The sequence below is a fragment of the Mastomys coucha genome, unplaced genomic scaffold (assembly GCF_008632895.1).
Source record: "Mastomys coucha isolate ucsf_1 unplaced genomic scaffold, UCSF_Mcou_1 pScaffold23, whole genome shotgun sequence".
In the NCBI taxonomy this organism is placed as follows: Eukaryota; Metazoa; Chordata; class Mammalia; order Rodentia; family Muridae; genus Mastomys; species Mastomys coucha.
In genome coordinates, this window is record NW_022196906.1 from 37,987,540 (window position 1) to 38,010,358 (window position 22,819).

Sequence of the window (22,819 nt, forward strand, 5' to 3'; positions counted from 1 at the left end):
AGAAATCCACCTGCCTCTGCCTCCCAAGTGCTGGGATTAAAGGCGTGCGCCACCACTGCCCGGCTCATCTGGCTTCTTGAGTTAACATCTATGTGAGGTTCTTTTCATGACTTGACAACTCATTTTTTTCTTAATTCTAAAATATTCCATTATCTGGATAAGAATATATTTTTAAATTCCTTTACAATTTTATGCCTCTCTATACAGTGAATTTTGATCTTTTGATCATTCCAACCTCCATTACCCTCTCTCCTGATGAAACTCTTCTCTCTCTAACAAGCTGTCTTCCTATCTTCATGTCTTATGTAAGTGATTGAGTGTGTGTGTGTGTAAGAGAGGGGGTTACTGAGTTTAATTAGGATTTTTTTCCACTAGCATGGAGGTTATTTTTTTAGAGCATGACCAAGTATTAATAGCTACTCCACTGAAGAAAAATCATTCCCTCACCCTAAGAATCATTTTAGCTAGGACTTGGGAGCGAGAGACAGGAGAATCGAGAGTTCAAGGCCTGGGATACACTTCAATGTTAAAGCATTTCTCTTTAGTGCACACAGTCCCTGGTTAGATCTGCCATGCTGCAATAGGAACTATTCAAGGACAGACTCCATCTGAAAAACAAAAACAAAAAACCAAGAGATAAGGATTTAGCTCAATAGTAAATACTCAGCTACCCAGGACTTGCAAGGTTCTAGATTTGACCCCCAGAAACACACACACACACACACACACACACACACACACACATACCTCTTAAAAGATCCCCTCAATTTAACAATCACATGTATAGAATGCATAGATTGAAACTATGATGCCATCAGCCATATATTTGTATCATTAACTTCAATGATCTCCACATAAACTATTAACATCTCAAATTTTAGATGCTAAATAAAGATTGAAATGACAGCGCCTGACAAATCCATGAATTCAGATTGTGACCCACGTTACAGATGCTGTAGGAACTGGGCAGCTAGCGAGGGTTGTTCAGCTGGGCACAGGACAGCTCAGATTTGCATTTCAACAAGAACACTCTGGCTAGCTATAGCCTAGGATGGATGCCAGGATTGTCTCCCCACCTCCCTGGGACTGGACAATGCTCTGACCATATGACAGCCAGGAACAGCTGTATCCAATTCAGAGGAGCCACTGAAAACTAGTATTTGACAGTCAACCAAAAACCTTAGCCCCGCTTTGCTTTCAAACAGAAACTTGTTTTAGAAAGCAACACAGAAAGGCTGGTGAGGGCTCGGCAGGTAAAGGTGCGTTCTATCAAGCCTGATGACCTAAGTTGACCCTGAAACCCACAGGACAGAAAGAGAGAACACACCCTCACCAGCTGTCTTCTGACCTCCATAGTGAGTACACCCCAACCCCCACTGACAAATTTTTTTTTTTTTAAAAAAGGGAAATAGTCTAAAAGCCAAATATGGCTTCAAAATCAAAATGCTTGGGGCTTTCTCCAAAGAAAACCAGAATGTATGAAGGCTTTAAACCAAGCCAAGGTCAAAGACAAAATCAAGAGAGAGAAATCAGATGTCACAGGGTCTCACTTTCTCCCCACACACTTGTCCCCATGGAAACCATCTTTTTTTTTGAGATTTTTATTTTTATGTGTATGAATGTTTTGCATATATATGTGTATGTGTGTGTATATATATACATACATATATATATATATATATATATATATATATATATATATATATATATGGATGGGGTAGGAGGGAGACAGAGTCTCCATACATGGCTTTAACTGGCTAGCCTGGAGCTCATGAGATAGATACACTGGCCTCAAACTTGCTGGGACCCACCTGCCTCTGCCTTCCTAGTTATACTGGGGTAAATGGCCTATGCTATAACACCTGGATGGTTAGATGTATTTTCTAAAAAGTGTTCAATTGGCTTACCATCTCTCCACCCCTACATTTACTCTAGGTGTTTAAGAGTGCAGGGTGGTTGGCTTGGGATTGCTTGGCAAGTCCTCACAATCATGTTCATCGTATACGTGTGAGGCAGTAAATCCTGCAGAAGGTTTGTGCCTCCCCATCCATCCCACGGCTGGCACCCCGTGTCAGTTTGTACTATTCCTGGTGAAGGAAATTCTATATTTTGTTGAAGTTGCATCTGCCAGGCTTGCCAATTGTACAACTATCCACATTTTTTTGGTAACTATTAATGAATCTGGAAGAGTCTCTGAATAGTGTCTGCTTGTTTCTAATCAAACATTCACTTGTATGAATTTTCATGTCCACAGGAACTTTGGGCCACACCAGTGTGAGGGCTAAAGTTATGTTTTAAGTTTAAATCACTGTGCTTAAGAGATCAATAAAACAGTGGGGGAGGGGTAGTGCATTTGGAAGACAGAGGCAAACTCCGTGAGTTCAAGGTCAGCCTGGTGTACAAATTGAATTCCAGGACATCAGGGACTATAAAAATGAGAAGAGAGAGAGAGAGAGAGAGAGAGAGAGAGAGAGAGAGAGAGAGAGAGAGAGAGAGGAGACCTATAAAACAAAATGCTTCTAACCTTGCCCAGGGACAGATAATTTCCTACAATGCTGGGAGCTGTTGTTAATATAAGATAGCAAACCATGAGTTTTCACTTTTGTAAACAAAGTCAGTTGCCCCAACTGCACAGAATGAGCTTGGTTACATAAAGGCAAGAGGTATGCAGACAGAAAATATATCAGGGTGTACATACACTCGGCCCAACTTGGATGAAGGCAGGAAGTGTGTGGCCTTGTGGAGTTTGCCTTCAGAAGCACCTGACTAACATAATTTGAAGTATTCTCTGCGAGTCCTGGGTATGGACCTGGCCAATGTCCATCATCCTGGCAAGTATTTAATAATGCTTACTCCAAATTTGCCTCAATGTTGCGGTGGTAGTCTTCTTCTCGCCTAGCGGGATTGACATCAGTTCTGGCTGTGATGTGAACAGACCTGTTGACGTTAACTATATTTGCAGAGTCCTTATGTTCTATTGGACTCCAGAACCAGGCTCACAAAGCCATGTGCTGCCCTCTTGAAGCCCACTTTGCCGTTAGCACAGGCTCAGTGTGTTGTTCGGGCAATGGGGTAACCCAGGAAGAGGCTCTCATCGTGTATCTACATGATATATACCCCAACTGGCCTGGAACTCATTATAAGGCTTGGTCTTGAACTCATGATCCTCCTGCCTCAGCCTCCCAAGGGCCAAGGTCGCAGGCTGTGCCAACATACCAGGTTTCTGAATTTTGTTCTGAGAGGTCAGCCCATCTTTTTCTGAGCTGGAATATTAGGGTTCTGTTGAGGACCAGACCCAACAGGATGTATAGTTATAAAGAGGGACTTACCAGACTGGTGTACAGGGTCAGAGGCTGACCAATCCCACCATGGCCACGTGAAGGCTGAAGAACCAATTGAAGCTGCTGGAAGCCTTATGATAAGGGCACCATGGGGCTGGGAGATAGTTAATTGGTAAAGTACTTGCCTTAACAAACTCAAGGACCTGAGTTCAAACCACTGACCCCAGGACAAATATAAAAGTCACAGAGAGCTGTGGTTAAGAGTGCTGGTTTCTCTTGCAGAGGACCTGGGTTCTCTTACCAGAACCTACACGGTAGCTCACACTTTTTAACTCCAGTCCCAGGGGATCCAATGCTCTAGTCTGGCCTCTGTGGGCACTGCATGTATGTGGAGTATAAACATACACACAGGCAAAACAACACACACACATCAAAATAAACTTAAGATTAAGGGGGGAAAAAGTCAGCATTGTGGTGTGGTGGAGACAAGTGGATCTCTGGGACTTGGTGAGTTTCAGGCCAATAGAAGATCCTAACTCAAAAAAGCAGGTGAGGGATACCTGCAGAATGACATCGAAGTTGTGTACATATTACCTTGAGTACACGCACACACAAGCACAAACGCGAGCATGCGTGAGCAGGCGCGCGCGTGCGCGCGCACACACACACACACACACACACACACACACACACACGAATACGCACACGCATGCACACACGCACACGCACACGCAATGATGCAGCCTGTCAGATCCAGAACCTCCCTGGAGAGCTGCTGATCTGAGTCCACATTCAAGGACTGAAGAATCCGGGAATGTAATGTTAGCAGGCATTGGGTGCAGAGGAAAGACCGACCACTCAGCTGCAAGTGAGCTGCCCACATGTACACACTTCTGGTCCCAGCCTGTTGGATGACACTGTCCACATTCAAGGTGGGTCTCCTTCTTTCCAACTGCCCACTCCCATGCCAATCATCTCTAGAAGTGCCCTCGCAGGACATGCAGAGCATGTTTTATCCGTTTACTAGGTGTCTTTCAATCTAGTCAAGATAAACAGTCACTGGTCAGGATCTAGATCTTCAATTCAAAACCAAGTCTGGACTGCTGGCTCCAGCCAGAGCAGGAAACAGGATCGCTATCAGAGGGCTGTTTATGCCTGAAATTTCTCTCCAGGAAGGCTCAAGGGAATCAGTTGGTGTCACTGCTTTTTTCCACTCTTCACATTCATCCTTTTGCTCTGTGTGCTTCTCCTAAATCATGTAAATGCACTATTTGATTAACTTAACTCGAAGGGCACTTCCCAACCTAATATCAAGTGAAAGAAGGCAGACCCCTAGAGCGCAGGCTGCACAGATCCACCTGACGGAAGGACCTGACATTAATGTAACTGCAATAAAGTCAGGCTAGGGAACTCGCGTGTCCTAATTACAAAGCTTACTTCAGAGCTACAGTAACCAAGGCAGTGTGGACATAAAGTCACGTGGGGGAATGGGCTAAAAAATGGGGACTCCAGAAACCATGCATCCAGTTAACTCTTCAGTGTAAGTTGTGATAGCATTCAACAGGGAGAAAACAATTCATAGCGGATGATAGCAGGAAGACCAGATACAGAGGAAACTTACCCTGAATGCCGACAGTGTCCACACACACTAACTCAAAACGGACCAACAGGCAAAACAGCCAGACGTACAAGAAAAGATAACCATGAATCTTCACAAATTCGGATTAGGAGATCTCTTAGATGTCACATAAAAGGCAGAGTAGACAAAGAAGAAATAGACAAGTTGGATCTCACCCAAAGTAAGCCCATCCAAAGCCACCAAGTGTGAAACTAGGAGGAGCATGAAGAACGAGGAAGAGGTCTTGAAGGGAGGCCAGTGGAGTACACGTGATGCCAACACAGAGTGGGGCTAGCTGGAGCAAGGAAAGGGACCGTCCAGCAGTGGACGGGAGGCACAGGGGAGGTCCCGGTGTGGGGATAAGGATAGAGAAAAGGGCTAGCAACACAGCTGTACTGGCTGGTTTTGTGTGTCAACTTGACACAGGCTGAAGTTATCACAGAGAAGGGAGCTTCAGTTGGGGAAGTGCCTCCATGCGATCCAGCTGTGGGGAATTTTCTCAATTAGTGATCAAGGGGGTAGGGCTCCTTATGGGTGGTGCCATCCCTGGGCTGCTAGTTTTGGGTTCTATAAGACAGCAGGCTGAGCAAGCCAGGGGAAGCAAGCCAGCAAGGAACATCTTCCATGGCCTCTGTGTCAGCTCCTGCTTCCTGATTTCCTCTGGTGATCAACAGCAGTGTGGAAGTAAGCTGAATAAACCCTTTCCTCCCCAACTTGCTTCTTGGTCATGATATTTGTGCAGGAATAGAAACCCTAACTAAGACAGAGGTGTTGGGGAGATGGCTCGGTGGATAACAGTGCTTTGCTGCACAAGCATGAGGACCTGACCTCAAATTCTCATGACCCACATAAAACAACTAGGCATGGTTTCACACCTGCAACCCCAGTTCTGGGGGTGGGGGGTTGAGATGGAGACAGGAAGATCTCTGAGACTTGCTGGCACCACCCTAGCAACAGTTTCAGTGAGAGACCCTGTCTCAAGAGAATAGAGGAATAGAACAGGGCACATAACATCTTCTTCTGGCCTTTACAAATACATGCACAGGCGCATGGGGACATACATAGACACACACACACACACCATGCACATACACCACAGGGGGTAGGGAGGAAGGAGAGAGGGAGAGGGAGAAGGAGAGAGAGATAAAAAGGAAATAGGGCTGGGGCTATAATTCAGTTGGTAGAGTGCTTGCCCAGTCTACACACCACGCAAACCAGGCGTGGTCACATATGCCTGTAAATGCCAGGCTTTGGAGGATGGAAGGAGAAGGGTCAGGAATTCAAGGTCATCCTCAGTTATAGGGCAAGTGTAAAGCTAACTGGAATGCAGGAGACCTTGTGTCAAAGGAATATGTTGCATATCACGAGCATACAGAATTCCCCAGAATTGTATGCATTAGGCTGGTTTCACCTGGAGCAAATTTCACCCCAATAAAAATACAAGGAGAGGGCTGGCAAGATGGCTCCATGAGTGGAGACACTTGCCTGCAAAGCCTGGTGACCTGAGTGTGATTCCTGGGGCCTAGACGGTAGCAGGAGGGCACTGTGAAAGCTGTCCTCTGTCTCCCATATGTGCACCATGGCACAAGTAAACACACATACAATATGGTCATTGTAGCACATCCCATTCATCTCAGCACACAGAAGCAATTAGATTTCTGTGAATTCAAGGTCTACCTAGTCAACCAAGTGAGTTCTGAGACACTGTCTTAGTTAGGATTTCATTGCTGTGAAGAGACACCATGACCATGGCAACTCTTATAAAGGACAACATTTAATTGGGCTGGCTTACATGTTCAAAGGTTCAGTCCATTATCATTATGGCAGGAAGCATGACAACATCCAGGCAGGCATGGCACTGGAGGAGCTGAAGAGTTCTACATCTTGTTCCAAAGGCAGAGAGTCCTAAATATTCACTAGGGAAGACAATGCAATTATATTCAGAACAGCCACAGTGGGGTGGGTATTTATCTTCCTCTCGTTGGCTCCAACGTCAGAGAAGATGCAGACATAGAAACACACAGGTCCCTCCTTGTCAGAGCAAAGGCCTTCCTGAAATGGCTCCCTCAGCCTTGAGTGACATAAGACTCCAGTCCACCTCCCTAATACTTATGGTAATAAGATCTTCTGGACCCCTGAAGCAGGACTGCATCACTGAGCAGACGAGGACTCCAGAGCCCATACAATCCACTGTGGGGAGTGGATGGAATCCTAAGTGACTGAACTGTTGGCAAGGGCACGGCCACATCAGGGATCCCAGTGCCTCAGACCCCGGGGATCTGGCAAAGCTTTCTTCTGTGGGAATATTGACAGCATGTACAGAAAGCATCTTCCCCCATTGTTTACAGCACAGATTGTTCCCCTTTGGAGACCTCTCTCAGAGGTGAGGAAACCCTTCTTCCTGTCCTGTATTCACAGAATAAACTCGCTGAGGCTGGGGGGTTGTTGCAGTAGTAGGCATCAAAAGTGAAAAGTTAGGACTTAGAATGTTCCGTTTACTCTGTGGTCTTTCATGACAACTTAATATTTGGAACAGCACCTATCTATGACTTTTGTTTTTAGATAGAATGTCACTATGTAGCCCAGGCTAGCCTCAAACTGGAAATCTACTTGTTTCTGTCTCCTTCAGGATGACATTGCCGGAGTATGTGCCTGTGTTAGGATGTTTCTAAGACCATCAGCCCTCTGTTTCCATGAAGTCCACTGTGTTTGGAATAGAAACATTTGTGGAAAGAAATGTATCTTACTAAATAACATGTTTTTTTCTCTTGCCATCCTGTAAACAAATGCTTATGTTATGTTCCAAAACTGTGGAATAAGTATAAGTAAAGTATGCAGGAGATGTACCTACTATGCAGAATTCCATGACCTAATATGGAGGACTGCAGCATTATTTCAGGAGTAACACAGGTCCTGAAACTTCAGATACTGTAAGACAAGTGTATATACATTTTTTGAGGCATGTCCGACTATGCAATTAGAGGAGAAAACCTGTGGTTTGAAAGAGTTGGAGCAATGACTTAGTACTGGCTGCTCTTCCAGAAGATCCTGATACAATTCCCAGTTCCTGGCTGTCTGTAACTCCAGTTCCAGAGGATCTGATGCCCTTTTCTGGCCTCCAAGGGCACCAAGCATACAAGTAGTACACGGACACACATGCAGACAAAGCACCCATACATATAAAGTTTTTTTTTTTTTTAAGTTTTTTAAATGTGCTTTGAAACAAAAAAGTCATTCTTGTAACATTCCTGAGGCCAAAGCTACAACGGATGGAATAGCAACTAGTAAACTACTCCAACAGTCCAAGCTAGAATGCTCAGCTGTAGAGAACTAGCCTAGTATGTGGAAAGCCCTGGGTTTGATCCTGGGTCTCCAGCAATGCAAAAAAAAAAAAGAAGAAGAAGAAAGAGGAAAGGGAGGAGGAGGAGGAGGAGGAGGAGAAAGAAGAAGAAGAGGAGGAGGAGGAAGAAGAGGAGGAGGGGAAGGGGGAGGGGAGGAGGAGGAAGAGGTGGAGGACTAGCTTAAAGCTGAGTCAGGGAGGATGGACAGACTCCAGAAAGTATCTTACAAACAGTACAAACTTCTCAAACCTCCAGAAAAGCTCAAAGGATGTAGGTGAGCTACAGAATGAGAAGAGGTTGTAGCTCAGGGGAACAGCACTTGCCTCGTATACACAGGACCTGGGTACACCCCCAAAACAAAGGGAGGGAAAAAAAGATATGGGACCAGGGAGATAGCTCATCAGATAAAGACACCAGCTCACAAACCTGTTAACTTGAGGTCTAACTCAAAACCCGTGGGGTAGAATTCTTGACTCCCATAAGACTACCATACATTTACACATAAATGTAAAACAATTTTTTAAAGAAAGAAGGAAAGGGCAAGAAGAGACAAAACAGGAAAAGTAAAGAAAAATTATCAAGAGCTGAGAATGATGGCCTGTGTCACACGGGCACCACCCTCAGCCACCACATGGCCTCTGGGGCTGTTCTTTATGCTGTCACCAAGAAGAGCAGGACTCCATATGCTTTCTCTCCCCCTCTTCTTCTTTTCTTTCAAAATAGTTTTACATTTGTGTGTGTGTGTGTGTGTGTGTATGTGTGTACATGTCTGTATGTCGTCCACCTTGTACAGAAGAAACACCTGTCAACATTACCCTTCCTTTCTCCCTGCCAAGGAGCACAAAAATGTCTCCACCATAGAAAAAAATATTTCCAGTTTCCTCCAGTTGCCTGTCCAAGTGTTAAGTCCCCTCAACGTGGCCAAGCAGCCCAGCATCCATTTGCATACTGCTGCACTACTAGAAGAAGCCAGCTGGAAGGGGTACTGGGTAAGAAATGCCCTCTCCCCAAGGAGTTAGGGGTATCACGCACCTATAAATCCAGGGGCAAGAGCTTGCTTACCAAGAATGATCCCTTTGATGGAGTCGGTCTATGGGAAGTTCAAGTAGAGTTGACCTGTAAGAGTATGGAATCCGTCTCCCACCTCTCCTCAGAAAAAGCTATTTTACAACATTTTAAGTAGCCACCTGCATTTCTCAAAGATGAGTCTTGTTCATTCCTTAGCTCAGCTGACTGCCAAAAATCTGCTAATTCATTTTCCCTGTGCAGGAGAGTCAGGACTCAGCAATTCCTGCCCTCACATGGCCCTTTCTGGCGTCTATGGCTTGGTTCAGACTGAGAAGAGCTGAGCTCAGCCAAATCAAAACCCAGTCTATATCCTCCAAGATCCCTGCCAGGATGCACTCCCCAGCAAAGCCTGGGGAAGACCTTACCACAGGGTCTAGCCTGGCTTTTCCCGATGACCCTTATTCATCTCTCAGTGCCTGAGCTATGGTAACTACCAACCCACCTCAGCCATCCACCACACACACACACATACACATACATGGTTCCCTTTGCATCATAACCTCAACTCTGTCTACACACTCCTCCCCAACCAACGACCTATTTGTATATATATATTATCTGTATGTACCCATGTGAGTGCAAGTGCCCATGGCAGCCAGAAGAGGGCAGTAGAACCCCTGGGACTTAAACACAGGTCCTCTGGAAAAATAACCGATGTTCTTAACCACTGAGCCATTTTTCCAGCCCTTTTACACACAGACACACAGACACACACAGACACACACACACACACACACACACACACACACACACACACTTTGTTTTCTAAGACAAGCCTTTCACTGACCTGGAACCCCACAAATGCGCTGAGTTAACTAGTCAGCCCTAGAGATCTGCTTTGTGACTTCCTCCCAATGCTAGGATTACAAGTGCATGCCTGCCTTTTTTTTAGGTGGATTCTAAGGATCAAACTCAGGTCCTCATGCTTACAAGGCAAGCACCTTCCTGACTAAGCTATCCCTCTAGCTCACTCATCCGCATGTGAAGGCTTTGATATCAGGTAACTATCCCTTCAAGTTTAGCCAAATCCTAGAGCTGGAAAAAGCTCTCTGTTGCAAGCAATTCAGAGCCTACCTCCTTTGTGGGGCCACCACATCCTGGGTAACAGTTGCCAGACATACTCACCCCAGGACCCATTATCAGACAGCTAGGAACAGCACTCCACCCCAGAACAGAGGCCGCTGTGATTCTTCATACCAGCCAAACCAAAAGCTGCTCACCTAGCTTCATCCATCCTACTTCAGAAACAGTGAGGCTCCAGCAGCATAGTCTTCCCTCCTAGTCTTCCCTCCGAAGCCAGACCTAATTCTTCCCAGTGTCCCCACCCCCTGCCTCCCAGTTCGATGTGCCCACCTCTGCCTGGAGATGAGGCAGTCTGACAAATTTCCAAAGGTGGCTAGTTATGGTTCCCTTGGCTCACTGTACCTAAAGTACAGTACTTTTTACATTTATTTATTCATTTGTTTGTTCAGTATATGTGTGTGTGTGTGTGTGTGTGTGTGTGTGTGTGTGCTCAAATATATATCCACTTGTACATGTAGAAGTCAGAGGACAACTTATAGAAGTTCGTTCTCTCCTATTACATGGGTCCTGAGGATCGAACTTGGGTCATCAGGTTTAACAGTAAACACCTCTACCCACTGAGCCATCTCGACAGCTTAATACTAACAATTTTATTATAGGCACAGTAATTTGTCATCTATTTTTTTATTATATATTTTCTTTATTTACATGTCAGATGATTTCTCCTTTCCCAGTTTCCGCTCCAAAAAACAAACATACAAACAAACAAAAACAACAAGAACAAACCCCTGTAGCCTCCCCCTTCCCCATGCTTGCCACCCCACCCTCTCCCACTATTGGCCCTGGCATTCCCCTACACTGGGGCACAGAACCTTCACAGGGCCAAGGTCCTCTCCTCCCATTGATGATCGACTTTGCAATCCTCTACTATACACATGCTGCCAAAACAATCAGTCCCACCATGTATAGTCCTTGGTTGGTGACTGAGTCCCTGGGAGCTCTGAAGGTACTGGCTAGTTCATATTGTTGTTCGTCCTAAGGGGGTGCAAACCCTTCAGCTCCTTTGGTCCTTTCTCTAACTCCTTCATTGGGGACAATTTGTCATCTATTACAGCACTATGGCATTTTATTTATACTAGTTTATACCAAATAATAAGCAACACCTTGACTATAATAAATTGTAACCATTTTGAAGCAACAGCTTTTCAGTGCCACCCTCTTCGGGAACTTCCTTCACCCTGCTTTCCGATCTCTTTCTTGCCAAACCCTTACCACATACCACTCACCACTTCCTCATTGGAACATGTCATTTTTGCAGGTCACTCTGATTGGGTTCAGTGCCACTGGCCCTAGACTCCTCTGCTGTTGCTGTCCCCACAAGTGCTCTGTAGGGCCCCGGAGCTCTGTGCATTTCCAGACCTACCTCTGGTGCCAGTTGCCACCTATTTGCAATTCCCGATAGACACCTTCGCTGGGGTTCTAACCTGCACTTTGGTCCATGCACAGGTCTCCAGGCACCTCCAGCTCCATCCTGAATTCATAGCCTTTGCCCCAACACTGTCTTCTCTCTGCTATTTCTTCAGGGAAGCTCTCTAGAAACCTTGGAGTCCCTTGGCCCTCACCAAAACCCTCTCAGGAGTGCATAGGCAGTGTCCGCTTCTCAGAACCTGCAGCTGTTACCCACCCATGACAGGCCCTCCCCCCTCAGCTGGATTCCAGCCCTTTGTGGACCCCTTTGTCACTGCTGTGCACCCCCAAGCCCTTTCCCACTTATCCATCCCCAATGCTTCACCAGACTTCTCCCCTGATTTAGGACCTTCCACAGTTCCCTATCGCTCATGGGAACCTTTGACCTAATGCAGTCTTTTTGGAATGGTATCACTTTCCTCCTCCCACCGCACCCCCCCTCCAGCAGCACTCACTCCAGAATACAGACACACCTCTGTTACTTTTTTTTTTACTTTTATTGCATTATGATGAGAAAAGTTACATGATTTTCAGTTTATCTGAATTTGTTAACATTTTAAAACATATTTTAAGTAAATAGAATTGCATCACATTCTTGTTTCCCTTTTGTACCCCAACTCCTCCCAGACACCCCCCTTCAATACCTACAATATCTTTTTTGTCATATTCTTTAAAATTTATAAAGTATTGTAACAATAAAAATGAGTATTATAAAAGTTGTTTGATATAAAACAATTAATTTAACAATCTTATGTATATGTTTGTCTACAGCAATACCAAAAATATGTACGTTTTTCTCAATATAAATTTTAAATAAATCCAAACATATTAACTGTATATTTCAAAATAATACATCACTACTAGTATTTTTTAAATGAACATAAATATCTAAAGTCTTTTTGTTTGTTTGTTTGTTTGTTTGTTTTGAATTTAGTAGAGCTTAAAATCTTGGCTCTTACTGTGGTACAAGCCCAAAATAAGAACAATTTTTAGACATTGGATTTCATTGTAATAGGCTGTACCTCAATGGCCCTCACATCACCAAAGGATTTTACCTCCATCGTAGCTAAGCTGAGAGTTGACAGTTCTGCTGTGCCAGGGAATGAATTGTAGGCACGATTTTTGGATACAGACTTCCTGCTATGGTCAAAGCTATTTGACTTGCACACTTCTGTTACTTTACTCCTTCTCTTGCTTCTGACGTCCCTTGAGAATGCCTGCCCATAAGCCACTGCTCTCTCCCATGCCTTCTCAAAATGCTCTCCTTTTGGCCTCATGTGATCCTTGTAGTATTAGATTGCTCTTATTTCTATCTGTGTTTAATCTAAGATATGTCTTCCCAGGCATGGTGGTATACACCTGTGATCTCAACACTTAGGATTGCCAGGATTTCAAGGCTAGCCCCATCTACATAGTAAATTCTAAGCCAGGCTGGACCTGGGGACAACAGAGAACTAGGACCTGGTGAGATAATTCAGGATAAAACACAAGCCTGGTGATCTGAGTTCAAATCCCCACAACCCATACTGGAAGGAGAGAACCAACTCCTAGGAGTTGGTACAAGCCTGCTATAATGCACACCACACAATAATAGTAATAAATCTTAAATGTCCATTCAGAAATCAAAAACAACATTCTTGAGATACTTTTTGTCTTAGTCAGGGTTTCTATTCCTGCACAAACATCTTGACCAAGAAGCAAGTTGGGGAGGAAAGGGTTTATTCAGCTTACTTCCACATTGCTGTTGATCACCAGAGGAAGTCAGGACTGGAACTCAAGCAGGTCAGGAAGCAGGAGTTGACACAGAGGCCATGGAGAGATGTTCCTTACTGACTTGCTTCCCCTGGCTTGCTCAGCCTGCTCTCTTATAGAAAGAACCCAAGTCTTCCAGCCCAGGGATGGCACCACCCACAGGGGGCCCTACCCCCTTGATCACTAATTGAGAAAATGCCCTACAGCTGGATCTCATGGAGGCGCTTCCCCAACTGAAGCTCCCTTCTCTGTGATAACTCCAGCCTGTGTCAAGTTGGCACACAAAACCAGCCAGTACATTTTTCTTACTTAGATACTTTTCTGTTTGCTCTGATAAAACACCATGACCAAGGGCAACTTATTATTGGCACCTATAATTTCAAAGGGTGAGTCCATGACCATCATGGCAGGGAGCATGACGGCAGGCAGCCACGGGTGTTAGAGCAGTACCTGAGAGCTCACATTCTTGATCCATAAGCAAAAAACTGGGCATAGTGGCACTCGCCTTTAGTCTCAGCACTTGTGTGGCAGAGACAGGTGGATCTCTGTGAGTTCAAGGCCAGCCTGCTCTACATATGGAGTTACAAGACAGCAAGGGCTACATAAAGAGGCTCTGTCTCAACAAACAAACAAAGCAGAAGAGGCGGGGGGGGGGGAGAAGGGAGAGGAAGAGTGTACTGGGAATGGTGTGGGCTTTTTAAACCTCAAAGCCCACCCCCAGGAACACCCCTCCCCCCAACAACATTACCTCCTCATTCTTCCCAAATAGTTCTTCCAACCAAACAGTCAAATACATGAGCCTATAGAAGCTGTTCTCACTCATCCAAACCATCAGGGCCAGGTGTCATCCAAACCATCACATGGGCATTACAGTGCATGCCTGTAATGCCGACAGTGAAAAGACTGAAGCAGAGGGATTCTATGCGTTTGAGGCCAACCTGAGCTACATCGTCAATTCCAGCCCACTGTGAGAGCGCATGTGCGTGTGTGTGTGTGTGTGTGTGTGTGTGTGTGTGTGTGTGTGTATCTTAAGAATCTACTTTGTGCCGGAACCTAGGGCCCTAAAAACATAGCAGCAAAGAAGACAAACATGGACTGTAATTGACTGTGACCGCAAAGCACCATCTATCACATAGTCCTCCTCCCAGAACCACTTCCTGCCTCCTACCTCCATGCTGACAGACAACGGGCGTACAGAACCACCAGGGCATGACAGGGTCCATGTGGGCATTCAGTCACCCCCAGCCCCTATGCTTCCCCAGGGGACTCTTACTAAAGAATACACCTAAACCCCCAGTGCAACAAAGGTGGAAGCAAGAGAATTAGTTCAAGACTAGCCTGTGCTACACAGAGTGAGACTCTGTCTCAAAAAAACGAACAACAAAACATCTCCCCGACTGTATCACAGCCTCTCTCTAAACCTTCCAGGGCTTCCAGCTGCCAAGTCCAAACAGAAAGGACCCCATTTCTCCAGTCTCCATTCAGCATTTGCTACCACTCCATTTTGCTCTGCTTCGATCCTAGGCCTTTGCTCATGCTGCCACCTCTATCTTAACCACCTCTTCCTCTCCTGCTTACTTATTGCAGAGTAGAAACTACTTCCGCTAGCAACCAAAGGCAGGAGTTGTGTGGGTGTACTGGCTCATTCTGTATCAACTTGACACAAGCTCGAGTTATCACAGAGAAAGGAGCCTCCCTTGAGGAAATGTTCAAGAGATCCAACTGTGAGGAATTTTCTCAATTAGTGATCAAGAGGTGGGGAGGGCCCATTGTGAGTGGTGCCATCCCTGGGCTGGTGGTCTTGGGTTCTATAAGAGAGCAAGCTGAGCAAGCCAGGGAAGCAAGCCAGTAAGTAACATTCCTTCCTGGTCTTTGCATCAGCTCCTGCTTCCTGACCTGCTTGAGTTCCAGACCTGACTTCCTTTGGTGATGAACAGCAATGTGGAAAGTGTAAGCTGAATAAACCCTTTCCTCCCCAACTTGCTTCTTGGTCATGATGTTTTGTGCAGGAATAGAAACCCTGACTAAGACAGTGAGATCAGCAGAGTAGCCCTGGAGCAGCTGTGAAACTCATCTCTGCCCTGATGGAGTTGGCTGAGCTCATCACCAGCTGACATGTGGGCCAACCAGGTGATTGTAGATGGGTTCACTTCACGTCTGGCCATTATCAGGCAGGTGTGTCAGAGCACAGTATGGCAGGTCTTCCTCATACAGCAGCCAGGTGACACTTACACACTGTGTTTAAGGGAAACTATCAACCAAAGCATCCATGGTCAAGCCCATAGTCAATGAGAAGGGTGCATAGATCTGGAGTGTCATCAATTCAGGCATCAGCCATAGTCTGACCCCACTAATGTGTCACAAGCGTTCACAAGTACAGTAGACCTGTCCTTCACAAATCACCCATAATATTGTCCCTAGCATAGCCTCTAATATGCATCTAACCTCCGATAGTGTGGGGTTCCTCCATAACACTCCTTTGAGGTGGCTCCTCTTGATTCAGAGGTCCGTGAACTAAAACCATAAGTAATCTACCACAATATGAAGCAAGGATGGGATCTGCTCAATAGATGCTCCTAATAAAGGGGGGAAATAAGCACATAGAACTGTCCAAGAGAGTTCTGAACTTGAGCCAAGAACATGGAGTCAGGACCATACTCCAGAGGCAATATTGCAGCTAAAGAGATCCCCGTGTTTCTTACCTCTTAAGTCACACCCTCTGGCTCTTGGTTCTACCTTCTAAGAATCCCTTCCTCCTACTCCTCTTCTTCCCCTCTTCTTGTGTGGTATATGTGAGTATATACAGATACACTCCCCTGAGCACTCATTCACACGTAGAGGCCAAAGGCTGAGTCTAGATGTTTTCCTCAATTAGTCTCAACCTTATTGTTCTCAAAGACTTGTATTCATGTGGGGGGGGCACTAGTTCTTCTGGAGCTGGAATTATGGGTGATTGTAAGCAGCCTGACATGGGTGCTGGGGACTAACTCTAGTCTTTTTAAGAGTAGCCAGGAGCTCTTAACTGATAAGCCACCTCCAGTCACCTCCACCTTATGTTTTGAGACAGAGTCTCTCACTAAACTTTGACCTCATCATTTAGGCTAGACTGAGCTCCCAAGATCTACCTGTCTCTGCCCCCTCCCCACTATCACCCACCCCTTCAGTGCTGGACTTATAGACATATGCTGCCACACTCAACTTTTTAATTGGGTGCTGTCAATCGAACTCAGGCCCTCCCTTTGCTCCCACTTTCATCTCCCAGATCCTTCCCTTCTTTTCTCTGAGAAGCAGTTCATGTGTGTATAGACCTGCTTCCTGTCCAAAGAAAGTTGGGATCCACTTTCACCCTGAACTATTTCCGGTCCTTTGACATCCAAATTTCTGCAGCTTTGTCTAATACAATATTCTTTAAAACCTTATGGGCTTTCTATGACTGTAACTTGAACCTATGTGCACACTAAATGCCACACCCATGATTAATTTCAGAAAGATTCTACTTAGGCTGCTGTACACATCTTTAATATTCTCAGAAACCCTTCTGTTGAGCTCAAAGATTCTGCAAAACACCATGCAATACTTCCTAGGGTCTTTGTTTGTTTGTTTGTTTGTTTTTGTTTTTCGAGACAGGGTTTCTCCTTGTAGCCCTGGCTGTCCTGGAACTCACTCTCTAGACCAGGCTGGCCTCGAACTCAGAAATCCGCCTGTCTCTGCCTCCCAAGTGCTGGGATTAAAGGCATGGGCCACCACCACCTGGCTTCCTAGGGTCTTAACAAAGACCCTACAGTCACACTCTTGATTTAATCTTTTCTTTAAGCCATTTTCTTACTTTAAGAATCCATTTCCTAGCCGGGCGATGGTGGCGCACGCCTTTAATCCCAGCACATGGGAGGCAGAGGCAGGCGGATTTCTGAGTTCGAGGCCAGCCTGGTCTACAAAGTGAGCTCCAGGACAGCCAGGGCTACAATGAGAAACCCTGTCTCAAAAAACCAAAAAAAAAAAAAGAGAGAGAGAGAGAGAATCCATTTCCTGCTGGGCGGTGGTGGTGCACGCCTTTAAATCCCAGCACTTGGGAGGCAGAGACAGGTGGATTTCTGAGTTCGAGTCCAGTCTGGTCTACAGAGTGAGTTCCAGGACAGCCAGGGCTATACAGAGAACCCCCCCACACAAAAAAAAAAGAATCCATTTCCTCACAGACTGAGAGTGAGGAGCAGTTCTATTTTCCAAGCACAAACTGGGCAGGAACTACTTAGCTAGTGCCTTCCCCACCCCTCTCCTACTGGGCTGCTCTCTTCACACACCAGGCATCGATCAAATCGCTGGTGGGGAACGAAAGAAATGGGAAAGAAGAACCCTTGTCCTGCCAGAGCTCCAGTACTCTGGGCGGACAGACGCTGGTGTCTGTGTGCTCTACTCCACCAGTGGGCATCTGGCTGTGTGAAGCCACGGGATCCCAGTCTGCGCAGGGAGCTGAGACAGACAGCTGCAGGGGTCCCTGGGCTTCACGGAGGCTAAGGACAGCAGGTTCTAGCTCCTGGGCATCGCAGGTGACGGTGACGCTGGATACCACAGAGGAGCTGAGGATGAATGGAGAAAGTGGGTGGGTGAGGGGAAGTCCGGTCTCGCAGCTGCAAACACGGGGCCAACACCACAAGTCTAGTTAAAAAGAGGCAATTCATGGTCTTAAGGTGTTTTATTATAGAAAAGAGAAAGAGAAAAGGTAGAGAAGTAGAGGCCAGTCATGGCCACGTGGAGAGAGAGGCAAGAGAGTTAAGACAAGAGTAAGAGAGTAAGGTTAAGAGAGAAGGGAGAGAGAAGGAGGAGGTGGGAGCAAACTGCCCCTTATATGGTGGGCTGGGCTACCTGTCTGTGGGGCGGGGCATACGTGGCTGTGGTCAGTTAACTGGAGGTGGAGTCCAGCCAGAATGCTGGGAGCTTGGGGCATTGTCTACATGATTGATAGCACAGGATAACAGAGTGCGTCCTCGTGGGGTCAGCCATTTATGTCTGGGAAACATGGCTTTACTGTTCTCAACCTAGAACACTGACTACTTTTCACAGCCCAACACACACACACACACACACACACACACACACACACACACCCGACCCCCCTTTCAATAGTCACACAGCTAGAAGTATCCAAATGACACTTTCAGCACTCTTTCTAGATCCCTTTAAAACTCACAACTTCATTAAAGCACTGTCTTATCAGGTGGTGGTGATGCACATCTTTAATCCCAGCACTTGGATCCCCTGCAGAGGTAGATGATCTTTGAGTCTGAGACCAGCTTGGTCTATAGAGTGAGTTCCAGGACAGCCAGGGCTACACAGAGAGACCCTGTTTTGAAAAAACAAACAAACAAATGAAGGAGGAAGAGGAGGAGGAGGAGGAGGAAGAGGAGGAGGAGGAAGAGGAGGAAAAGGAGGAAAAGGAGGAGGAGGAAGAGGAAGAAGAGGAAGAGAAGGAGAAGGAGAAGATTGGGGGTGCAAGGAACCATGGACTACAAAGTGAGTTCAAGGCCAGTGTGGTGGTTTGAATAAAAATGACCCCCAGGGGCCCATAGGGAGTGGCACTATTATGAGGAGTGGCCTTGTTAGAGGAAGTATGTCTCTGGGGATGGGCTTTTGGAATTTCAGAAGCTCAAGCCAGGCTCTCTCTTCCTGATCCCTATAGATGCAGATGCAGAACTCTCAGCTCCTTCTCCAACATCATGTCTGCTTCATGCTGCCATGTTCCCGCCATGATGATAATGGACTAAACCTCTGAAACTGCAAGCCAGCCCCAATTAAGTGTTTTCCTTTATAAGAGTCGCTGTGGTCATAGTGTCTCTTCACAGCAATATTGTTGCTGTCATGAAACACCTTGACCAAAAGCAATCTGGGGAGGAAAAGGTGGGGTGTGCTTGGTTTGTTTTCACTCACAGTTCCATCTGTCTTTCCATCTTCAAAAGCAGTGAGGGCAGGAACTCAAGCAGAGTAGGAACCTGCAGGCAGGAGCTGATGCAGAAGCCATGGAGGGGTGCTGCTTATAGGCTTGCTCCCCATGGCTTGCTTGGTCTGCTTTCTTATGGAGCCTAGGGGTGGCTCCACCCATAATGGACTGGTAGGAAAATAGAAAAAAAGAGATGTTGTTTTATCTCACTGATTTGGAATTTGCAGCCTAAGATTGTAGACCCATCTGGTCAGCATCTGGTAGGACTCTTCCTTCCAGCTGCTTCTGGGGAGTTTGTAGAAGACTCACAAAGAAGAGAGATCACACAGAGTGGAAGCAAAACTGAGATGAGACTAATCCAGTCCTTCATGAACCCACTCATGAAGATGGAAATCCTGTGACCTAATTTCCTTCCACCAGGCTCTACCTCTTAAGAGTACCACCAGATTCATACAGTTGTACTGGGGACCGAGCTTCTGGTGTGAGTGTCTGGGGGACTCACACATATCTAAGCCACAGGACAACTATCTCCTGTCCTCTAGGCCACCCCACCCAATGTTTTTTCAACTATGTAACCACCACATAGCACAAGCACTCTTGTTCCAGATGCCGTATAATTTCCTTAGTAAGAAAGCTTGGGACCATTCAGGGTAGCTACAGAACAGGCAGACTTTTTCTTTATGGGCACCAGGAGAGAATGTCAGAGACAAAATACATGTCTCTCTAATATTCATGTGCAGGAATCTCTTAGCATCACCTCTGCATGACCTATTCACTGAAGTAATCAGAAGCCCCCGGAGAGCCGAGAAGAGGACACACAGGGTGATGGTGGTACACACTGTATGCTCAGCACTTGGGAGGTACAAACAGGACAGTCAGAATTTCAAAGTCATCTTCAGCTATATAGCAAGTTGGAGACAGACAAACAGACAGACAGACAGACAGACACACACACGCACACACATACACACACACACACACCAGGGTCTCCTTATGTCCAGACTTCATTTCTTTTTGGTTGGTTGGTTTTGTTTGTTTGTCTGTTTGTTTGTTTTGTTTGAAGATTTATTTATTTATTTAATGTACATGAATGCTCTATCTGCATATACACTTCCATGCCAGAAGAGGCATCAGATCATACTACAGATGTTTGTGAGCCACCATGTGGTTGCTGAGTATTGAACTCAGGACCTCTGGAAGAGCACACAGTGCTCTGAACCACTGAGCCATCTCTCCAACTCCCAGACTTCATTTCTTCTTCTTTTTTTTTAAGATTTATTTATTCATTTTATGTATATGAGTACACTGTCGCTGTCTTCACACACCAGAAGAGGGCATCAGATCCCATTACAGATGGTTGTGAGCCACCATGTAGTTGCTGGGAATTGAACTCAGGACCTCTGGTAGAGCAGTCAGTGCTCTTAACCACTGAGCCACCTCTCCAGCCCCCAGTCTTCATTTCTTAATGAAGGAACATACAATAATTTGCATCTATGTTTTAGAATCAACATGGGGTGATCTAGGGTAGTTTGTTGTTTTGAGAAATTTATTTATTCATTTATTCATTCGTTCATTGTTTTTTGAGACAATGGTCTCATATATATCAGGCTGGCCTCAAGCTCTCTATGTAGACAAACATTGCCTTGAACTCCTGGCCCTCCTGCTTCCAAGTCCTAGGTTCTGGGATTTCATACATGTAGCACTATACCTGATTTAACCCTTGGGATTCATGCATGCTGAGCAAATATTCCACCCACTGAGCTACATCCCTAGCCTCTCTTCTGTTGTATATTGCATCACAATCACACACACTTTTGTGGTCATGAATACACAAAAATCATGTCACCTGGGAGCTGTCTGAGCTAGGCAATCCCAAATGGTGACTCATAGTCAGTTCTGAGCTAGGCAATCCCAAATGGTGACTCATAGTCAGTTCTCCACATATGTAGCTCGACTTCTTCACACAGGAACTAACTTCAAGAAAGCAACTGCCAACCCAAAAGCAGTGCTTAGGCATTTGTTTGTATCACACAAAGCTGGGTATTGGCCACACCCAGAACAGGTATAGATGCTGAAGGCTTCATTCATTGGGGGCTACAAATGTGGCAACCTACCACCCACGAGCGACTCTAGTTCCTCTTTAAAGACACAGTGTGTATCTCTTGCTCTGAGCACTTCAGGAAGAAGAAAGGGAATGGATGACTCTGCCAACACTCTGATAACATCTATCAAATGTGGCGGTCTGAATGAAAATGGCCCCCACAGACTCACAAGGAGTAGCATTATTGGAGGCATGACCTTGTTGAAGGAAGAACATCACTGGGGGGTGGACTTTGAGGTTTCAGAAGCTTAAGCCAAGCCCAGTCGCTTGCTCTCTCTTCCTGCTGCCTGTGGATCCAGAGGTAGACTCTCAGCTACCTCTCCAGCACCATGTCTGCCTGTGTGCCACCGTGCTTCCTCCCATGATAAAGCCCTAGACCTCTGAACTTAAGTCAGGCCCAGTTAAATGTTTTCCTTTCTAAGAGTTGTTATGGTCATGGTGTCTCAGCACAACAATAAAACCCTAAGACAAAAATCCTACAAGGTTATATATCTATGACTATAAAGGGTGAGTGCCCCTGGGTTGTTCTAAAGAAAAAAAAAAGTATTTTGCTGTTGTTTTTTAGCCTTGAGGGGTTTGTTGCCCATGTGTCCCAAGCTGGAGCTACTGGAAACAAAAGAGAGGGACCCAGGTGACCAACAAGAGGCCATCTTACCTTGATTTAATTCCTTCCAGCTTTCAGCTTCTAATTTGTCCATTAGGAAATGAGAGACTTTTAGTCTCCTCCTGTCTCCATCTATCATTCCTTTCCGAATTCTTTGAGCCTTTTATTCCATCAGACTGGATCCGACTGGAGAGGTTTTTCAAGCAGATACAAAGTTGCAAGCTCTCAACAGGCCATACTCCCCTCCCCTTCCTGAAGGCAGAATGCCTGGGGACCCAGAAAATAGGCCAGGGCCTGGAAACCTTGGCAAAGTAGCACAGCTAGGCCTTGGATGGGTGTGCAGAGTAGCATCCAGGGCCTCAGGTCACCTGAGCCCTGACACACCTAATAGCCCTCTGAGTAGTCCAGGCCTGTCCCAAAATAAAAGAACCAACCAGCTCCAGTCTCAAGCTGTGGGAGGAGAAAGTGTCAAGCTAAAGCAATAGTTCTCTGATAAGGAAGATCCCTGAGCCGGATTCAAAAGCCACTAAGCCGAAAGGAACACACAGCAGTTCAGGGACAGGAGAATACAGCATGCATGGAGTAAGAAAGACAAGAGGCAGAGTGAATGAGAAAGAGTGGTGTTTCTAGTG

At 45.8% G+C, this 22,819-nt stretch overlaps 1 long non-coding RNA gene across 1 annotated transcript in view; it reads right to left on the reverse strand.

Moving 5' to 3' along the window:
- The window catches only part of LOC116073191, a 55,540-nt gene that overhangs the window by 5,281 nt on the left and 27,440 nt on the right, over positions 1–22,819 (reverse strand). Inside the window, exon 3 of the long non-coding RNA XR_004111711.1 lies at positions 19,473–19,650. This is a non-coding gene — a long non-coding RNA (uncharacterized LOC116073191). The remainder of the gene's footprint in view (positions 1–19,472; positions 19,651–22,819) is intronic.